This window comes from Poecilia formosa, unplaced genomic scaffold (genome assembly GCF_000485575.1).
Source record: "Poecilia formosa unplaced genomic scaffold, Poecilia_formosa-5.1.2 Scaffold106, whole genome shotgun sequence".
Classification (NCBI taxonomy): Eukaryota; Metazoa; Chordata; class Actinopteri; order Cyprinodontiformes; family Poeciliidae; genus Poecilia; species Poecilia formosa.
In genome coordinates, this window is record NW_006800045.1 from 916,544 (window position 1) to 933,561 (window position 17,018).

Here is a 17,018-nt window from a genome sequence, read left to right on the forward strand (position 1 = left end):
GAAGAGAGGAAACTCAGAGGATCCACACATGCAAATGCAGAAAAACCCGTGACTGAGACGTGAACCTGTAAGGCTGTCCTACTGCGAGGTTACCGTGACGACTGCAGTACTGTGCAGCCAATCCTAGAGTTTCATTAGGCCTGCATTGATGTGATAAAATCACAAGAATCTTGTATTTTAGTAAAGATTGTACAAAATCCACCAACAACAGCAATTCAAGCTGCTGTACTTTTGTACTCAGTGGTCAGTTCTCCATCAGCCTCCTTTTGTTCACCTGCAGAGTGCACTCTGTCTAAAAGCCTTCAGTTATATTAATGCTGTGTAAAACATTGGACAACATTACCAGTGTACTGTCCATCGATACCCGTCGGAACAAGACGTGAGTTCAATACTGCAACAAGAAGAAGAGTGCTCCACTCTTCCTGTTTATCTGCCGCTGCACACACTGTCCTCCATTTGTGTTTATCCTTCACTCTGTTTCTCCTTTCCTCCGTCAGCGTGGAGCACTCTGTGTTTTTTGGATTATGTTATGTTCATCTCTTTCTCTGTATCCCTCCACTGTGCTTGCTGAATTAAATTGTGATGTTGTAAAGACAACAGAAATGAAAGGTCACCCAGGAGAGTCCAGTCGGCCGCACTGGAGGCCGTTTGCTGCTCAGCTCTGTCCAGATCCACAGCAACAACCAGGGGATTTCACTTTGGTTCTGTTTCACATCATCAAAACAGACAAAATCAAAACCTGTCCACGTTTTTCCTTTTCTTCTAGTTTTTTGCTGAGAAAAGAAACTGCAGAAGAATTCAAAAAATTACAATGTTTTATTTACTTATAAATTGCTGCTTTTGATTAGAAATGGATAATGTATAAATAATTTATTGAAGCTATTCTAACATTTTATTGCATAACTGCAGACAATTAAATGTCAAGTGAGAAAACAATAAATTTGAATGTTCTAATTTGATCCATTCTATCATTTATTCTTCAAAATACTACTTAATCAATTTTAAAATTGAGACTTTATGATTGTCCCAGGATCTTAATGTAACACTATCATCAGATGGAAGCATCTAATGTAATAAGTACAATAATAGAATAAGTGGCCTGTTCACAAAAGACCTTGAAATAAATGTTGGATTGTGACACAATAAAGACATCCAGCTGCTACATATCATACACATTGCATTGAATGATTTACTTCACTTTATTATACAATACTAGTATAAGATTTGTAGTAAAAGCCAGAAATTTAAAAAAAAAACAAAAAAAAACAATGTCACCTCTGACTCTGGGATGGGATAAATGTGATGGATTTTTAAAAGTTTTTCTTTTGGAGTTAAATCCTTAAAGCGCCTGGTCAGTTCAACCAGGACTGTCAGTGAATTCAACATGCATATGGTTACGTATGTATAATCACACAGTTGACAAAGGGTACATGGATTTTACAGTTTTTTATTAATATAAATGCAAAATTGTTGAATGCATTTGCTTTTTGTCTCCTTTACTCCGATACGCCAAATTAAAAACTGATCTAAAGTCGTTTGCCTTCAGAAGTCGACTCATTAGCTCATAGGAGCTTCCAGAGGTTTATTCAGACTGATCATGTTAACACATGAATCTGATGTTTTATTAGAGGACAAAAAGCATTATGAAGACCAGCGACAATAGGAAGCAGGTCAGTGATAAAGTTGTGGAGAAATTTAAAGCATGACAAGGTTCCAAAAATAAAATGTAAATATTTAATGGTCCAAATTTTTCATGGTGATGTGTTCATTCCTTCATCTAAAACCAGAACCCAAATCCTTCCAAGCAAAGTGATTTACCTAAACTGTAACTCTGATAGCATCAGCCAGGAATCCTCTAGATTCACATCTCCACTGCCTGTCAGCAGCTCAAAAGGCCTGGAAATAAATCTACATACCTACAGTTTCATGGCTATCATTTATACTAGAGAGTCAATTTGAATTTTGAATATGAAAAATTAGACTCAGGTTTCATATTCAGTATATCTGCAGCACATATCAAACATGGTGAAAGCTGCATGTTGCTACAGACCTAAAGTCAGTCTAGTCATGGTGATTCACATAATGTACAAAACAACTCAACTAAAAACTGTAGAACTGTTTACTGCTGTCCAAAAATAATTCATTTTCAACCAATAGAGAAAAATAACCAGGAACTCTGGAGGAAAAGACGGCAAGCTTCAGCAAGACAGAAAACAACTAGAGAGAAAAGCAAAGCTCCCCTCCAAGAGATAAAACCTCAGTAACTCAGCTCCCTGGTCACCAAACAGCACAAAACAATACAGATCCAATGAAACCCTGAATTCTTCATTGTTGTCTTTCACATTTCGAGCACAGTCTAATTCTTCAGCTGCAAAATTGCGAAAGTAGCTATAGATATACCACAATAAGATTGAACAAACAGCCTCAGATAAGATCACCTCAGATCAAGTCATAAGATAAACGCTACGCCTCTTAGTGATGTCACTTTTTCTGCAGTTCATGCAGCAGACATGAGTTCAAACACAGAAGAAGAAAAGAGTCAGCAGAGCCTTGAACAGTGGCTTTAGCACAGTATTAAAACTTTATTTGCATATTTTATGGTTTGTATCACTTGGTACTAGTGGCAGATTTGTGAATGTTTTTTAATTGCAGTTAGGCCCAGTGGCAGTGTTTTATATGGGCCATATGGGCAGATGCCCAGGGAGGCAGTAGACCAGAGGACGTGCAGATAATAAAGTATAAGTTATGTCCTGAACCAGATTTATATTGTTTTATGCATGTGGAGTCGTGTAGCCTCCTTCTGCTCGGTGCAGGCAGCAGGGAGATGGCCTCTGTGTTTTCTGCATAACTACATTTTATCTCCATGCATCTGAAAACCGACTGGTTAGCACCACCAGAATTAACAAGTTGGTTTTCAGACTTTTAGCAAGAACACTCTCAACTTGAGCCTGACTTTTTCCCCAGATCTGAGATCCTACTTCTAAAACAAATCAAATAAAACTTTAAAATATCCAAATCAGTCCTGCTGAGATAAACATCCATCTGTGTCTGCAGTTGATTCTCCTGATGAGGTTAAGGTGCTGATCTCTGGTTATTGTACAAACATTTCTTTTTACAAAACATTTCCACAAAGTAGGACTGAGGTTGAATTACTTTTAAATGAGTAAAACTGTTCTTTTTTGCAGTGAGGTTACAAAATATTAAATGCATATAGATGCCAAACTTTTCAGAATGTTTTAATTTATTTGAATTATTTGAATTATTGAATTATTTTTCCTCTACTTTACTGTATTTACATCAGTGAATTGACATTGAAATTCCATAAAAATATATTTAAGTTTGTTGTGATGTAAAACATGTGGAAAAACCCAAAGTGTGTGTACTTTGTTCTGCATATTGATTTTTGATTTTCTGTCAAATAAAGGACAACATTAAAAAAGAACAAAACATTAAAATGCAACAAAAAGTCAATCATAAAAACAATGAGAAACTAAGATTTCAAGCTTTGAACAAGTGAGAAAATGACAGGATTTCCTCTGTTAAGCAAAACTATGTTTGGCTTTGGGAAGGAGAATGTGTTTATCCACTAAACCTGGAAAAGGAGAAACTTAATGGCTGTTCTTAAGGAGAAAAAAATAAGTGATTTAAAACATTTAATGAGTGAATAGCAGAGTAGGAGCTCAGCCGACTGGATAATGCTCAGTTAAGGAGACGCCGATTGGCCTGCCATTAAATCCTCCACCAGCCGCACAATAACAATAACGACTTTTGTTTAGTAATGACTGGTAATTATAGGCACAAAACCCCAGAAGAAAACTTCTGCTACATAACAGAATTATGAATGTTAAATTTCTTCTTCCAGCACTCCTTCAAGCTGTGCATAGCAACCTGGAGTTCCTCCATGGGAGCAGGAGGAGGAAACACAAACACCTTGCCGAGTTGTGATGATGTATTTGAACATGGAAAAAAAGGGAAAACATTTCATTTTTATTTTCCCCCAAAGCAGATTTCATGTTGACATACAGACCAACTTTCTGCAATGAAAGTTGCCATGGTAGCATTGTCAAAAGTTGCATGGCAACAATCACAAACATCCCAGTGTAGACGGTCATCCCTTATGTGTGTGTTTATTTTCTTGCATGTTGTGCTGGAAGAGAGGTAAAGTTTTGGTTTAGCTTTATTTTAAATAGTTTTAGGAAGTATTGTGCTTTTAGTAGAATAAGACGTTAGTTTACAGCAGCCGTCTGAACAGTTTGCTGACTCCCCTTCAATGTCAAAGCAGCCAGACCTACCAAGACGTGGACTCCACCAAACGTCTGAAGGATTGCTGTGGTATCCGGCACCGTCATGCTGGCAGCTTCACCTTGAAGCCCACATATACTGCACTGGGCCAAGGTTTGGTCTAGTGATCACCTGAGACTTGATGTGCTCCTCAAAGATTTCATGAACTATTTTTATTTTGTGGTAGGTGCATTGTCTTTCTTAAAGAGGCCAGATTCACCAGGGAATCTGGTTTCATGAAACAGAATACATGCTAAGTTAGAAAAGTTGAGTTGGGGGGATACATGTCAAAGTATCTTCCCCATGAATGGCAGAACCCAAACTTTCCAAGCAGAGTATTACCATCACAGGTTGTGTTCTGATTTTAATTATTCATAATAAAATGGCATTTAAAGAGTTTTATTGAAGACCAATAATAACCTGTTTTGCAGGAAACCACTGCTGCAGCAGATTTTTGTGCCAGAACAGTAAATTCAAAAGTAACATTTTAACTTTTCCTCATGAGTCGGTTTTATGTCACATCTTTGTAAGGACAAGTTTAGCTGTTGCTTTAATCCGTCAGATGATAAAGATTTGCTTTATGTAATAGATGTGGTTTAATGAGGAATAAAAGTATAAAAGGCTTTCTCTCAAGAGTAACAGAAATTTATGAGCAACATTCTGAATCCTTCAACCAACTGACTGATATAAAGAGATACATATTTCAACTGCACACAGTCAGGGACTGATTTCTGTTTTTTTAAGAATGTTTTTTTCTTCTCTGTTTCAGAACTGCAGCATCTTTACCTCTCATGACTCTCCATGTCCATGCATGTAGCACTTAGACTTCACAGACAACCAGGTGCACCTACTATCCAGATATAAATAGTTTTTACTAACTGTGTTTAGATTAACCATAAAATTGTGGAAATTGAAATTACGAAAAATAAAACTGCTCATTGGAAACACACCAAGTTAAAAACAACAACAACAAAACAAAACGTGTTTTTCAATTAAATGTTTTGGTTGGATGAGGTGGTTTTTCAGTCGTATTAAAATAGATTTATTTTTGAAAAACTGAAATGGAAACACTTTCTTTGCATCACATCACATGACCAACATCGGGATGTTACTACTGGCTAAAACCATGAAGAAGATGACAGGAAGTAGCAGGAGGATGAAGGTTTTTTTTTTTTCACAGTGTTCATCATCACCAGAGCTCCTACAGCTTCACAGTTCATAAAAACTTGTCTGTGATTCCAACATGTTGAATCCATAGCACTAATGTAAAATCACAGACTACAATTTCCCCAAAGCGCTGCATACGTAGCCGCTCCCAGGTGGGCGGGGCTTGTTTGTCCAATGGGTGAGTAAGACGCTGACGTCTCCTCTGATTGGCAGGTAGGTGATGAGCGTTACCTTCATATATCATGTAACTGTTTACATCTGTCGTTGCCAGGATTTGTAATAAACAAACTTTTTCATGTGAGATTTTAATTTCATTTCTTAACACAATTGTGAATTTGTATATTTAAGCAGAATATAGACAAAGATTTGTCCACATTATTCATGGAAACAGAACTGCTAAAGCCTCATAGGGGCAATAACACTCCTTATCTGTTTATGTGCTTCTGCTTAGAAAAGGGGAAAAAAAAGAATAAACTGTTATTTAGGAGCAGAATATCAAGGCAGTTTTTTGTATCCTTGTTCCTGAGCGATACTTTATTTAAACTGGGAAAATGGCAGATCTCTCCTTTCTTATTTTACAAGGTCAACCACAGGGTTTCTGGAACCCCGGAATGACACTGTACTGGTTAAGAAGAAGTGTAAAGACCTGTGATGTTCTGGTGACCCGTCCAGGCCGAACCCTGCCTTACACCCAATGACCGCTGGAGACGGGGAACCTTCTGCACAGACCTGTGGGTATAGACAATGGATGGAGGAATAGACTAGTGTAAAGACAACTTGGCTGTTGTTCTTTAAATAATCCTGATGGCACCTGTCTGATTCTCCCAGCTCCAAAGGACAAAGCGGGGAAACGGAGGAACGGTCTGTAATGGGATTGGGAAAAAGATCAGCTTTAGCTGCACAACAGATAAAAGCTGTAATCTTTAAAAAAAGTCAAAAAGCTTTACCAAGTACAGTTATGTTTTAATTAAAGTGTAATTACAGCCTGTTTCAGTATCTGTTATTTCAGAATCTACATGTGACTTTGAGCCTGTAAATGAATAGTTAGACTCTATGAATAGATTTTAAACCATGTTGTCTTATGAACTTGTGTGTGTTGGGTTTTTAAAATGAAACAATCTGAAAAAGTGTCATTGAAGGAACTAGTGCTGAGCATTAGTGAGGTGAGAAACAGCCCACCTTATCTGTAATTCTGCTGTTTACAGAGAAGTGCTGCATTTATTTCTGTTTAATCCCTTTCTGGCCGGCGCTGTGGTCAGATGACAGGCGCTAATCTCCAGGCTCCCTGCCTCTCTGCCTGCTCAGAAACATGAGATTAAAACTGAGCTCTCCCATCACACATCAGGTTTCACAGGCCAACATGTCGGCTGTATGGAAATGATGACGCTTCAAATAATGAATGACTGCCTTTTTTACTCATTTTATTTTCAATTGAACTTGATTTTTATGGGTCTTTTGCTAAAAGTTTGACATTCATTGCATCCATTTTGAAAAATAAAAAAATGGTGTCAGAATCCAGTGATTCCTTTGGTTATGTTTCACTGTGTTAGTTTATTCTATGTCCAGTTATTTTTTTATTTCTGTTTTATGTTCCTGTTTGCTGTTTTATTAGGCTCAGTTCTCTTTTCCCTTTTCATTCTTCTTGCTTTGTTTGTTTTTCACTTCCATTCTGCTTCCCTCTCCAGCTGTTAATCATTTCCTTGTTCATCCCCAGCTGCACCCACTCACCTGGAATTAGCTCTTCTGGTTCCTTTGTCGCCTCCATTCTCTTTGGTAATTTTTTTATTCATTATTACTATTATCTCCAGTTTTCCTGCTGTGGTTTTTCCTTTTGCATAAGTTTTCTTCTTTAAACTTCTCACAACCAGCATCCATGCAATCTGCATTTTGGTCTGATAACACCTCAGCATGAACTGAAGTCTGAACGTACACCATTGCATTCAATTTGACTTGAAGATTTTGATCTAAAATCAAATTTCTTTTACAAATGACACAAACATAAATGGTTTCTGTTTTCTACCACACTAAATAACGTCCACTTGCCTGGATTTCTCTCAGTTTCTGTTTTTTTGGATATTCTTCCAGTAGAAACCATGAAAGGTTTTGCTGTTTACTGTGCATGGGCTGGCTGAGGTTAATTCACAACAGGTTTGTGATCCAAATTCCAGAAGTACTACTTCACCATTCCGGTTTTTATCTTCTTTATCCAGGTTTTATTTGAGTAATCTTTCTTGCCGCTGTCCGAGAAATGTTAGGTTAACTTGACATTTTAATTCACCCTGAGGCGGACGGTATGCAAGCATTGCTCTCAGTCCTGTGTGTTTCTGTCTCAGCCCTGATAGACTAAAAACAAGAAAACATTTGCCCACTTTTTGTCCACTGACCATCTGATATCATCACCAGGTATAGAACGTCTCGCTCATGTAAACTTACCAAATAAAAGGTTTTACAGTTTTAAGAAGAGAGAAGAAAAAGTGGACAGTTAAAACATCATTCAGTGACAATTTCTAATTGTCACTTTATTTTCTTTACATCAATAAAATGTAAAAGTGGTAAATTCTTGTTGTTCAGCAGGAAGATCTACTGAACCTGTAGAAAACAGGCTGCTACACCATTATTAATGTGAATACAACAAACACACAAAACGATTAAAGTCATAATTTCACTTGCCAAAAACTCAGCTTTCACATGGAAAGAAGGATGGATAAGTTCAATGTGGGTCCTGCCTTAATTCTCCACTTATTTTGACTTTTGGCAGTAAACCAACCTCACACCTCTTTTGTCTCATCTGACCTCTAATAACACCAGCAGCTGCTACAGAAACACATTGCAAACACCCTTTATAGTGCAATAGTCTGGACTATGATCTTTACCTTGGCTGCAGTGAATGTTTGCTGAACAAACAGAATGGCTAAATAAAAGTGAGAATTATTTAACACAACAGAATGCTTTTTCTTTTCAGTCGAATTGATGCACATTTTAACACAGATACTGCAGTCACATGCATTTTTGTTTGGCTTTTATTCTTAGTATCATTTAGTTTCTAAAATGTGTAATTGTGACCAGAAAGTGTTTCTCAAATCATGTTTCATGTTGAAGTTGTGGCAGAACCGACCTTTTGTTTAGAACAGACCTTTTGGTTTCCCAGCAGGAAAACTGAGCAGCCAGAAAAAGGCAGCAGTCATGTGGATTTAGCGACAATCCAACCCCAAAACTCTGAGTTTTATTCACATACTGTCAATGTTATGTGGTATTTTGATGTTGGTTCAAATGTGTAATACATTTTAAAAGTATATTAAGAGCTGTAATGTAATAAAGTTCTGAGATTAGTAGGACTTTGTGAAGTATCTACTGCATATTGGCACCAAGAATTCGATCTACAGCAAGAGGGCTGGATTTTGTTCTCCATTGCAACATTCAGTTTCTGGTTTTATTTCTAGACAAATTTGGCTCCGTGTTGTGTGATCATGTTTTCCCAAATAACTCAGAACATAATAAGACATGAAATGTCTCATTTGAGGATGTGTTGCTGTCCAGAGGAATCCAGGCTTGATGCAGCAAGTTCAACGTTTCTGGAACATTCAAGTCCAAATCAGCTCCCATAACTTTGTATCAGGTGTTTGTGCTGCGTTTAGTTTTCCCAAACAACAGAGCGTCATGACAAACCTCGTCACAGGCGTCTGTCCAGATGTCATGAGCTTTGTTCTGGTGTAACAGCTTATCAATGGCTTTTCCAAACCTTTCTTCATAAAACATTGTTTCTCCAGAGCGCCTTGTTCACCAACCATTGACATTCATCTGGACTGATTCAGACAGAAGTAGACATCACTTACAACATCCATTTATACCTAGAATTAAAATTCTTCCTGGACTACCAGTCTTTAGTTATTCACTTTACATGCAAATCGAGCTGTGTCACATACTGGGCTGCCAGCAGAGCCACTTTCAGGATGTCAACAGGTCAGCTGCGTAAGCTCAGATTTTATCACTTGAGGCAACATTTGAGATTCAGGCTGTTCGTTTTTACACTGATCCAATCTTTGCTGCGTCTCCTTTTAAGAAGTAGTTTATCGTCTCAACTTACTGCTTATACTTTTTCTTTCAAATCCAAATTAAATCTGACCAAAACTGTCCAGTTCTTTAAAAAATGCAAGCTAACATTTTACTTACATATTGTCATTATTCGTATCTACTGTCCTTTTCTGTGGGGAAGTTTAAATGTTCAAACGTCCTTAAACTGTGCATTTAAAACCACAACCTTTCAGATTCTTAAATTACACATTTTTACGCTGACATGACTGATGAATGATGTGAAAAAAATCCAGTTGAGATTTTTTCTCAGCTGTCCACTGAGAAAATGTACAAACTTCAACTAAAAACTCTTTTATTAAACAATAATAATAGTGCATGGTATCAATTCATGCTTCTAGTTCTATTAAAATATGTTCTAATTGTAAATTTCAATACAAATATGTATGTGGTAGATTGGCTTTGCATGCCAGTGAAAGTTGACTGCAGTCTCATGGTTGTTTCAAGTTTCTCCAATGTGATTTTCCAACCTCATTTCATCCTGATTTGCCTTAAGTCAAAGGAAGTGAAAGACTGAGCCTCCGCAGCAGCAGGGAGGTTTGCATCCAGATTAGTGATGGTACAGCGATAAGCCACAATTTGCATCACAGCACCTCAGTAATGTGAAGCTCAGCAGACATAAACAGCAGGTTTGGAAGTGATGCCTTCAGTTATCACTTCCTAAGACTGATATGTCCTCACAAAATGGAGTTAAGATCAGATGCAAACAGAGCAGGTTCAGCTAACCACTGAAAATATGACATGACTACAAACACATGAATATCCTCCAAACCCACAGCAACAGAGTTTCTTTAAAAGAAAGTCATTAGTTATGGAAACTATAAACCTAGAATCAGGATTGGAGCAACACAGATAATCAACTTCCAACAACACAGTAATGTAAAATGGACAAGTCAATTCATACCCACACATTGCTACTTTGTCACTTCCCTCTTCCATTTTGGACTCACTAACAAACAACTTGTACAAAGCCTGGCAGCGTCGTGGACCTTTTGGTCATTTTTCAGAAATTTTGAATGATAAAATGAAACTTTCTCTTTACTCATTGAGTCATTTATTACCTTTATAAATCACAGTGACAGCAGAAAGTAACACAAATCAAAACTTTACATAAAATGGAGATATATTTGTTGATTACATAAAAACAAAGATTTTAAATAACTACAAAACATCCATCTGTGTGTGTGTGTGTGTGTGTGTGTGTGTGTGTGCGTGTGTGTGTGTGTGTGTGTGTGTGTGTGTGTGTGTAAAATGTCAGTGAGTTTCTGGTTTCCTGAAAGACCTCTTTATGTTTTACTCAGTTCTGCACTGACATTACTGGATTCAGAGACATTTGGAAGGCAAAATGATTATTGAAGAATTTGTGGTCAAAGTAATTGAACATTTTTAAAATGGAAAAGCATAAAAAAAGACATAAAAGGCAAGAATGCCAAAAAGCAGTGTCCAAACCATAATTAGGAGATGAAAAAGGAGAAACTGCATTGAAACCAAGACACAGCCAGGTAGACTGTCACTAACCAAAAAAATAAATAAATAAAAAATACATAAAAGAATAAGAAAATTGTTTGGCTTCCAAAGAAAACCCTACAAATGACTTCAGCTGATGTTCAGGTCTCTGGAAAAAAACTGGGTGGCTGTTTCAGGATTCACAAAACAAGGCACTTAAAGAAAAACTGGCTGTATGGTCAAGTCACCAAAAAAATAGAGGTTACTGTGCCAATACCACAAACCAGCCAGCTTCCAGTACACCAAACAACACAGACAAGCTTCAAAACATCTGGAATAGAAATTTGGAGCAATTTAGGGACCCATGATTAAAAAAATCTGGTGAAGTTTCACCATAAAAGTACATTGTTCTTACTGTGAAAATACTGCTGAGGATGTGTGAGCAGTGGGACCACAGAAAACTGATGGCCAGGTGAATATAACAAGTTAGTAAAAAAACCCAAAAACATTTTAAATACAAATATATATACGTGTGTGTAATTTTTAAAATTATCTATATATACAGAAGAGGAAGACAAGGCTGAATGAAAGCAAATATTCATGGTGGATCTGGACACTATTGGGGACAGTCTGGGCGAAGAACCTGTCTGTGTGGTGGCTGGTCTGAAAGGAAAAGCCTAAACCGTGTGTGTCCAGGATGTGTGGGGTCTGCAGAGATGTTAGCTCTCACCCTGGCCCTGTACCAGTCCAGGATGGAGGGAAGGTCAGCCCTGAAGATCCTCTCCTCTCTGTTGACCTAAACTGTTTGCTGTAGTTTGGACCGGTCCTGCTTACAGTCTGTGTGCAGAGAGAAGAGGAGTGAGCAGAGAACAGAACTCTGGAGGTTCTGGTGGTTTCTGAATGTCAGTCAGAAAACCTGTGAGCTGGGTGAGCGTCTGCTGTTCAAGGTCAGGCTGAAATCCACAAATAAGAAGAGAACTTAAAGTATTTACAGTCCTGAAAACAACTCCAAGTGAGAACAACTTGTCTTCTCTAATACTGTGGCATCAAAACATCAATTTCATTTATGTAAAACCAGATTATCCTAATTTTCCACTGAGAGCTGGAAATAAATCAGATGACTGCAGGAAAAGCAAGTATACTGTGAGTATGACACCCAAACAAAATAAGAAGTCAAAATATTGTAGTAGATAATCACAACATTTAGTTGAAGCCAGAGGAACAAAATGTGACAAAGACATAAAAATCCGTCTAAATGAGGTCTGCTGGGGTAAATACTCAGCCATAAGTAAGAGGGCAGAGCTGGGTTAGAGCTAATGCAAGCAACACAGATTCACCAGAAGCTCCTAAAATACGACTTCAAAACTGAAAACAATTACTCTTAATGTTTTGATCTACCTGAACATTTTGTGAGGTATGAATTATTTAGAGTTCGTTAAACTTCTCTGATGTGTCATTGTAGAAATGTGTGTGTTTGTGTGTGTTTGGGGTCTTTGAGTTCATCGTTCCACGTCGAATGAAATCTGGGTGAATTCCTGTTTGACAGGGAACGGTCCAAAAACATCAACATGGAATAAGCAACACTTGTTGACACTTTGTTATAGAAATACTTGCATTTTATTTCAGTTTTTGGTAAAATTTCTGTAATTTTTCAGAGCAAGTGAAACCAAAACCTAAATCTCTATCTTAACCATCCAGCTTTGACTTGCTAGTGAAACGGTGAAACTCCTGCTTAACTACGCCAACACATGGGCACCGAACGTTTGCTCTTAACTGATAAAACATTTTGGTGTGCTCAGAACATGCCAAGTCATGGTCTGGTAAAAAGATGGCAATAAAAACAAATAAAGTACATGCTCTGCCTAAAGTTGCATGTTCAGATATTTACATTACAACAAAATGGAGCTAAATAAAAGGAAATAGATTGTTGTAGAAGTGACGAGTCTCCAGCTCAAAATAAACTGAAGGTATGATGATCAGTGTAGTTTGTGGTTGTGCCCCACAGGGAGGATGTGAGTTAGCAGTCAGTAATCCTAGAGTTCAGAGATCGGTGACCGCTGCAGACTTTAGCTGACGTGTTGGTGAAGGGAACAGAGACGAGGTGTGCAGGTTTGGTATCCAGGATAGGAAGGAAGAGGGACAGATGGTGGCAGACTTTGCAAAATGGATGGAAATGGCTGTTGAAAATACTTTCTTCCAGAAGAAGTGTGAACACAGAGTGACTTGTAAGAGTGGAGGTAGAAGCACACAGGTGGATTACATTTGATGTAGAGGTTGTAATCTGAAGGAGATTAGTAGTAAGTGCAGCGAGGCAGCATATTGATCTGTAGGATGAAAACTGAAGTGTTGTGGTGTTTCAGGGAAGAGTTGAGGAGAGGCTCCCAGATGACTGCACAGCTGCAGATAATGTGATGAGCATATTTGGTGTCTCATCCAAAGTATCAAAATGCATAAGAAGACTTTGAAGTGAAATGAGAATAACATAATAATAATAAAGAGAAAAACATTAGCTGAAAAGAAGTGAGACACTGACAGGACTGTGGAGACACACAGCAGTCCAGGGACATGCTGCGTACGGCGAAGGTACGAGTGGCAAAGGTCAAACAAATGATGTACAACGACAGCAAGGAGGGAGAAACTGATTTGTACAGGTTGGTGATGCAGAGACATAGACATGGGAAGGATGGGCCACAGGGTAGGCTGATTAAGGATGGGGATGGACATGCAATGAGATATGCCAAGTGTGTGATGAGAAGATGAAGAAAGTACTTTGAAAAGCTGATGAATGAGGAAAATGAGAATGTAGAGTAGAAGAGGTGACTGTTGTGGATCAGGAAGTAGTTAAGATTAGTCAGGATGGAGGGAGGATAGCTTCAGAGAGGATGAAGAGGGAATAGCAGTTGGTCCTGATGACACCACCATAGAGGTTGGAAGAGTCTAGGTGGCAGTAGAGTTAGGTTGTTCTACAAGGCTGAGAAAAGATGCCTGAGGAAGGAGAAGTTTGAAGGACAAAAGTGTTGAACTTTGGTGACTACAACAGAATGAAACTAATGAGTCAAGAAATAAATGTGTGGAAAGAAAGGTGGATGCTAGGCTTTGTTAGCAGCAGTGCGATTTCATACTAAGCAATATTTAAGGATTCTGATGGAGAACTACAGTCAAGGCCAGAGGGAGCTGCATCTCATCTTTGTAGGCTTAGAGAAAGCAAGGAGTTCTGGTTTTACATGAGAAAGGCTGGACTGGCAGATAAGTGAGTTACAGCAGTACAGGACATGTTTGAGAGCTGTGAGACAGCAGTGAGGTGTGCTGTGAGAGTGACAGGAGTCACTGGGACTGCACCAAGGATCAACTTTAAGTCCTTTCTTGTTTGCTTTGGTGATGCAGGCTAACAAATGAGGCTAATGTGGAGTCTCTGTGGATGGTGATGTTTGTAGACGACATTGTGATCTGCAGGGTGCAGATCCCTCTCTACACCTCTCTGGAGGCGTAGAGAGGGAAAGCTAGAGAGCTCAAAGTATGTGTGAAGATTAGCTGCAGCAAGATGTGTAACTGAGAGTGTCACAAGTAAAACGGGGGAATTTCAGGGAGAAGAAGGAAAGAAGGTGGAGGACTCTAGTACTAAGGGTCAATGGTCCAGAGCAACAGAGAGAGTGGGACAGAATTGAAGAAACATGAAAGCCAGTTAATGGATGGAGAATCGTGTCAGGTGTGTTGTATGATAAAGCATAACAGAAAGAATGAAAGGAAATGTGTTCAAGATGGTGGTGAGAGAAGCCATGATGTAGAGACAGAGCCAATGAGGAAGAGACAGCAGGCAGAGCTGGAGGATACAGAGATGGAGATGTTGAGGATGGAAAGGATCAGGAATGAAAACATCAGAGGAACAGCTCATGTCAGATGTTTTGGAGATAAAGTCAGAGAGACCAAACTGAGATGGTTTGGACTTGTTCACAGGAGAGACATTGATAGTAGAAGGATGTGGAGGCCAGAGCCACTGGGCAGCAGGTCAGTAGGAATCCCAATAAAGGCCTTTATGGATGTGGCAAAAGAGAAAACAAAGTTAGAGCAGAGGATGCAGAGGATAAGATGAAATGGAGACAGATGACTCACTGTGGCAAACCTGAAAGGAAAAGGAGAGAGAAAGAGAGAATAACTGAGTTGGATAATTTAAAAATGTAAAAGAAATACAAGTATAAGTCTTTCTGAAAAGGAACAGACTACAAAAAAAACAACAACTAAAAAAATTGTGCAAATAACAGCCGGGATGTAAAAACTTGGATCTGTTGGGAGCGGTGATGGTTAGATTCTGACAGCTACTGGGAGGAAGGACATGTGACAATGTTCCTTTGTGCACTCAGGATACAGCAGTCTGCCGCTGCAGGAACTTTTCAATTCAGCAACAGCGTCATGCATGGGGTAGAAGACTTCTTCTGTGTCCCACCACCAGCCCTGGGTCGGAGACGTTCCCTCTGTGCTAGGGGGCATCTGAGGACAGAAGCTTATCTAAATGCTTCCTTTCAGCTGCTGTTCCAGCATAACACACTCCTGATGCCATCATAAGGGCAAAACAGTCGGCACTGAAATAAAAAAATACAAAACAAAACAAAAAAAAAAAAATTCACAATCATTTCAATTCTTTTAAGTATAAATAAGGTTTAGTATAGCTTGAATTTGTGCTCTTGTAAACTGTTTGGGCAGTCAACAAGTATACTATGTGTAATGTTTATGTTTGAATAACTTAACACTTCATAAAAAAGGGATGGGTGTTTCAGTCATGTGTAAAACATCAGGAATTCCCTTTAAAAGAATGGATAATAACAGATGGAAAGAAAGTGATTTAATTCCAGATAAGAAGAAAAATGAATCTTGTTTTGCTCATTAGAAACGTTACATCTGTCTAATGAAGAACTGAGGGAAGGTTTGGGCTGTTATAGCAAATGTTACTCTGCTCTCAAAAACCCACACAGGTAAAAACTCAAAAATTCACAGCAGAATTTAATGTGCATTACTGTGGCATGAACTTTCATATCAACAGTATGATCTTAAAAAGTCACCATAATATTAGTTTTTCATTGTTCTTTTTATTACTGTATAAAATGTTTTGTCTGCTCAGATATAGTTTGAAGCATTTTACATAGAAGACTTTTAGTCTGTATCTTTCAGCAGAATAAACATATTCTGTTCCTCAGAATAAACATATATTTTTAAAAATCAGTTTGCATTACTTTCTCTTTTAGCACCTCTCAAAAACACCAGACATGTCTAGAAAGTTAGTCTTAGTGATTCTGTGCAGCCAGAATAAACAAAATTGTAAGATAGGGGTTGAAAACAGTGACAGTGACGTTCCAGTCAAGGGCTGCAGATAAGCACAGTGTTGGAGGAGATTTAAGGACAGAGGTTAGCTGCCAACACACTTCCTGTCCCTTTAATGATAAAACTCAAGGCATGGGTACACACACATTTGTTATTCAAAACCCCCATTGGTATGTGGACAAAACTCCTACACTGCCAGTCCTTTCAGTTATCATTTGTACAAACTGGGAACTGGTGTTGGAAAGTGAAACTCCCCATTTGGAGAAATGATTCACAAGAAAAACATTTCTTCACCTTAAAAAAGTAGCTTAATCAACCACCTGGTTGATTAATTTGAACTGCAAACTGTAGAAAGGAATGTGTAATTCCAAAAATCTTTAAAACAGAAACCTCAGTCCTTACCATCCAGCTTTGACTTGGTAGGGAAATTGTGCCAAACTCTTGAGAAACTGTAACAACACATTAGTTAAAAATCTGAGTTTTTTCCTCCTAAAGTAAACTTTGTATTTGTATTTTTCTAAATCTGACAATGGATCTCTTTCTCAAAGTAGCCAGCAGTTTACTCTAAACTCTTCAGTCCCATTGCTTGCAGGGTCAGTGTCTCCCCTCTCTGCTGCAGCTTCAGATTCCCAAACCAGTTTTGTTTTTTTCCAGTCTGTCTTCTCATATTTTTTTGTAGCCTGCCCCAGTATAATAATATATATTTTTTGACACTTTGCACT